Source organism: Mirounga angustirostris, unplaced genomic scaffold, assembly GCF_029215605.1.
Source record: "Mirounga angustirostris isolate CCGP_5_RB_7025 unplaced genomic scaffold, mMirAng1.0.hap1 SCAF_11, whole genome shotgun sequence".
Taxonomy (NCBI): domain Eukaryota; kingdom Metazoa; phylum Chordata; class Mammalia; order Carnivora; family Phocidae; genus Mirounga; species Mirounga angustirostris.
In genome coordinates this window covers 30866109-30871741 of record NW_026991719.1, presented here as the reverse complement: position 1 = coordinate 30871741, position 5633 = coordinate 30866109, and the positions used below count along the sequence as shown (strand labels likewise).

Sequence of the window (5633 nt, the reverse complement as noted above, 5' to 3'; positions counted from 1 at the left end):
TTTGACTAACTTGTCTCTTCTGTGTCTGATTTGCTGCTTTATGTGTCCGGCTGGTCTCATTTCACCCAAGGCCCGTCAGCTTGCTGTGTTTGGTTCGTATGTTATATGTAAACTCTCTTGTGAGATTCTGTTTGTAATTACAAACAGCCCCTGAAAAGACTGTCATTGGTTCTCCCAAGACCTCACATTGGCTTCAGCTGTACCCTTTGTTCTGCTTCTCCTCACTTCATTTTCTCTGGTCAGTTCACTTCATTAAGGCTTCTGTCCTCCTCACTTTAGTAGGACCCTCCTGGACTAGACCGTCAACTTTGTCTTTCATGCCTTTAATCCAGTGGTCCAGATTTGTGCTCTGAACTTAATCAACGCATCAGCAGAATTTACCATTTGACTAGTTGAAGTTCTTTTTGCTCTTGGTTTAGCTTTCTTAATTTATTATCTCACTGGGTGTCTGTGCTCCATCTCCGTTGCTGCCTTCTCTTCCTCTATCTCTGACCCTAAGGACCAGCACACTCTCTTGTACAGGTTATAGGTTATGCCCCGCACACTTCCAGATTATGAGATGATAGCACACTCTCGGCGGTTATGCCATTTGACAGGCCTGATATCCCAGGCTGTGAAGTTGGACAGTGTTCCTTCTTCCATTTGGTCTCTGTGGACCTTGCAAAAATTTCCTCACTATAAACTTCAGATTCCTCGTCATTAATGTGGTGATGATAACAGTACCTGTTACCCAGGTTTATTTTTGATAATTCAATGTGCAAATAGATGTGGAATCCTTAGAAAGTGCAGAAAATGCGTGGTTCTCAGTGAGTGTCCTGTGTTAGATCTTACCTTTATTATCATTTAAAGTTCTAGGTGGGTATTCTGTGATAGCGCTGTAGTAATGTGCCCATCTTCCATTTTTGAGCGAGGTTTTTCAGAATCACACAAAAGAATATTCTATGAAAAGAAAGCAATAAAAAAATATCCCTAAATCGTGGGTAGAGTCTGAAATTGGATGTAATTGCTAAAAGCTCAGATAAAATATTTGTGTTTCAGGCAGTTCCTTTATCTTTCATTTCTGGTATCTTTTCTCAAAAGAAAACATGTAAGAAGAGCATCAGGCGTGTGGCCAATTTTCATTTTGTTGCTTACTGTTCTTCAGCCATAGCAGAGGAAAATGCAGTTATTTTAAGTTAATCAAAATGTCTGGTCTTTGAAATGACCTTACAAAAGTGAAGTAAAAACATGTAAATGAAATGCCCCCTCAAAAAGATGCAATTTTATAAAAATAATAAGAGTATGTGGATGGCATTTCTTAATTATATGTTCAAAGAAAGTAGCTCCTGGTAATTTATCCATCATCCTCTATTTTCTTTAAATACCTTGTAATCTAGCCTATTTCAATTTTGTCTTCAGTAATTACCTTCATTTCTTATATGCTTTTTTTGTCCTTTTGTGAAACAAATGTACATGCTTATTATTACAGCACAGGAAACTACAGAAAATAAGGGAAATAACGTGGCTAACAATTTCCATTATACTTTGATATTCATTTCTCCATCATGGAGATATTTTTGTTGAGTTTGCCGTAAAATGTATTTAATGTAAGATTAAAATGGTTCTTGATTTTGTAAATAAATGTGTTAACAATTCAATAGTTTTAAATTATCACATTTAGTCAAGTATTCTGTTTTTAAAAATTCCTGGTTCTACCATATTGATTAAAATTCAATCATTGTCCTGAGAAAATTCACCCAAGTAACTGCCACCCTTGGCCAGCATAGCTCCTGCTACTTGATCTTTGGGCACTATGGTTCACACATTAGATTGAATAGTAATTACGCAGGGACACTATCTGGATGGGAGACATGCCGCTTTTTTAAATATAATGACTGCTGGCACATCCAAACGATGATTACCATTATTGTATTATGACACTGTGTGTGTGTGTATCATTGTGCAATTCTCTAAAACCTGTTTGATTAAATATTTTGTATATATGTTAAAGAGTATGAATATAGGACAGAAGCGATAAGCTTGTGATTCTAGTCAGTCAGGACTGCTCATGTATCTCTCACTTTATCTGTATCATCCTCTCACCCTCTTGCAAGGTACTACTTGCCCTGAACTACTGGGGAAATTTCATTGACTTCTCTCCTAACCCCTTTTGCTCACTTTACCATTAAAAGAACACATTACTTCCGTAAGCACATAAAAACATTCAGTGGCCTCCAATTATTCTTATCCCAAATCCTCACCATACCCAGCATGGTCTTGCCTATTTTGCTCCCTTCATCTCTCTCTCTCTCTCTCTTTTTTAAAGATTTAGTTTATTTATTTGACAGAGCGAGTGCAAGCACAAGCAGGGGGAGCTGCAGGCAGAGGCAGAGGGAGAAGCAGACTCCCCACTGAGCAGGGAGACCGACATGGGGCTCGATCCCAGGACCCTGGGATCATGACCTGAGCCGAAGGCAGATGCTTAGCCCACTGAGCCACCGAGGCGCCCCGCCCCCTTCATCTCTTGAGAAGTTCTTCCCACTCCCTCTGTCCCATCCATAAAAGTTCTTCCTTACATGGGCCAACCTGGTTTCCACCATGGACAATTCCCATATGCTGCTCTGATACATTGAAGGTGATTTGTCCCTCTCTATCCAGCTAACTCTTACTCCCCCCTTCAGGTTTGGTGTATTGGTCTCCTCGTGGGGAAATCATTAGCAGTCAGGGTCCCAGCACCTACACTCTCCTCGCCTCATTTACTTATTCATGGTAGCAGTTATCATTGTAATAATTTTAAAACCAGTTGTGTCATTGGCAGCTTATTGTCAGTCCTATTCTATTGATCATAAGCTCAATGAGGACAAAGCCCTCAATTAGTATTTGCTTAATGAACAAAGGAATGAAAATGTAAATATAAACCACAAGAAAAATGTTCTTTTAAAAGACTTTATTTATTTATTTATTTATTTATTTATTTGAGGAAGAGGGTCAAACAGACTCCTTGCTGAGTGTGGAACCCAACCTGGGGCTCATCTCATAACCCTGAGATCATGACCTGAGCAGAAATCAAGAGTGAGATCTTTAACTGACTCAGCCACTCAGGCGCCCCAGAAAAATGTTCTTCTTCTTTTTCTTTTTTTTAAAGATTCATTTATTTATTTTAGAGAGAGCATGTGCACACGTGGGGTAGGGGAAGAGGGAAGAGATCGAGAATCTCAAGCAAACTCAGCACTGTGCATGAGCTGGACTCAGGGCTTGATCCCACGACCATGAGATCACAACCAGAGCCGAAACCAAGAGCCTGATGTTTAACCGACTGCACTACCCAGACACCCAAAAAATGTTCTTTTTAAAGTATGTTTATATATTGGCCTTGGAGGCAGTATTATCTCCCCCATATCCATGAATTTAGCCACAGCTAGAAAGTTTAACTGACTTGTCATCTATAGGTCTTAGTGGTTCATAAATATTTTCTTAGTATGGGGGACAATTGACAATGGGAGGTTTTCTGAGAAGACAAGCCTGTGCTAACCATTATATATTGTAAGATAGAAAAAACAACAGAAGTGAGTAGTTACATACCTATTCAAACATAATTGAAGTTAAATAGATACTTATTATGAATACTGATTTCATCAAGTATCTTTCTAACATTTTAAAAAGTGAAGAAAATTTCTCCAATATTAAAAGGATTATTACAGTAGGACTAAGGACTGTTGACTTGCAGCTTTGAATTTTTAAAATACTTATTTTAGAAGCCTGCATTTATTCTTTTAAAGTTGCCACCTATATTTATCATGAACCTGATTTTATCCAACAACCAGATAATACACTGTCTTAGCTGTCAACAACTCAATCCACATAGAATGACTACAGACTGTCCAAATTGGGAACATGGCAAAAGGCTTATTTCTTAATTGACAATATGATTTTTCCAATAAAATACTGAGACTCTTAACAGATCAGCTTTAAAACATAATGTAGAATCATGATTATTTTAATCATGATTTTTGTCAATGGTGATTCTGTTCCTCTCCCTTAGGGGCTTATATCCAATGTATTTGAGTTCTAGACAAGGGGGATATATGTAGCATGGACATTTGCTCACATCATTATTACTTGCCTCACCGTCTGTCCCCAGATGATAATTACATCTCTATTTTTACTGATGGAGATTCTTAGAATTATTACAACTATAGAGACAGATCCGCACAGGAGTTTCAATGCTTCGGAAGTTAAAATTAGTTTCTCATTTCTTAGTTTCATTTTGACACCGCCATTCCCATAAAGGCTTCAATAATTAAATGGAAATACTTGTGGATATCAACTATATACAGTATTGGCATCTCTGAAGGTAGATTAGTATATACAATGAACGTGAGAGGGAGGAAGAACATGAGGGAATGGTTGATTTTTTTTTTTTTTTTTTTGGTGGAGGTTTTCCTCAATTTCAAAATATTTTTTTATGGAGAGGGAGAGGGAAAGTTAGCTCCTAAAAATAGGCTTTTATACAATCAAGTTTTGGAGAATCAGGAAGATAAAAGATCTTAAAGATTTTTCAAGTACAAAATGTATACACCTTTGCTAAGTAGATGTAAACTTTGTGTTATCACAGTACAGTACTTCTCATAAGGCAGCTGTACTTTTCTGATTTATGTGTTAGCTCTTTTTAATAAACATTTGAAAAGTTTGGGGGCTCCAGGTGCAGTGATCAAAAATGTGTGAGTCATACAGCTCACAATTAGCAGTGAACTTGCACAACCTCTTTGCCTTCAGCAGTTGTCACTTTGTTTAGGCAGCATTTGTGTCAAAGAACCCTCTAGAAACACGGAATATTCGCAAAAGGAAACGATAAAATGACGTACCCTGTGAAGTTTGGTGTGTCTGGTGAGAATCTAATTGTATTTTGCTGGTTTCAAGGCTCTAAGTTAGATTTTCAGTGCAGGGATGCACAAAATCTAAGTAAGGGACAGCAAATAAATGCTTACAATTGCTTTTGTTCTGGAGCTTAAACTTTTTTTCCTTAAGGTTCTCTAATTATTAAGGTATTTTAACTTAATAGATATTTCTAAGTTCATCTATCACATAGGAATCAAAGCAAAACAGACCTGCCCTAGATTCGGCAGCACATTTACTAAAATTGGAATGATACAGAGATTACATAGCCCCTGAGCAAGGATGACACAAAAAGCAAAACAGACCTAAACCAAATCACAAAAAGATATCCCTAAAATCTGAAAGCAAAACAGAAGGCAGGAACTAAGGAAAGTAGCATAGTTTATCACATAAATAAAAGAATTGATTTATATCGGAGTTTCTCAACTTCTGCAATATTTGGAACGACTCATTTTTTAGTATATGTGCTGCCGAAGTGAGCACTGGAACGACTCATTTTTTGTTGACAATCTTGTGCATCACAGGATGCTTAGCAGCATCCCTGGCCTCTAACCACTAGATACCAGTACCACACATCCTCCCTGAGTTGTGACAACCCAAAATGTCTCCCTTCTTTGCCAAATATCCCCTAGGGGAAGAAGGCAAAATCATTCCCTCTCACTCTTTGAGAATCATTGATCTACCTAAAAGCTTGTCAATTTGTGCATATGCAGGTTTATTTGGTAGATTTTTTAGAAGGAGGATTGCTGGATCAAAGA

The 5633-nt window shown here is 37.7% G+C and overlaps 1 non-coding gene across 1 annotated transcript; it reads left to right on the top strand.

Annotated features, from left to right (window-relative positions):
- The first annotated feature begins 5089 nt into the window (after window positions 1-5089).
- On the top strand, window positions 5090-5193 carry LOC123851591 (U6 spliceosomal RNA). Its single transcript, XR_006792651.1, has one exon. It is a non-coding gene; the product is annotated as a U6 spliceosomal RNA (small nuclear RNA).
- The last annotated feature ends 440 nt before the right edge of the window (window positions 5194-5633 follow it).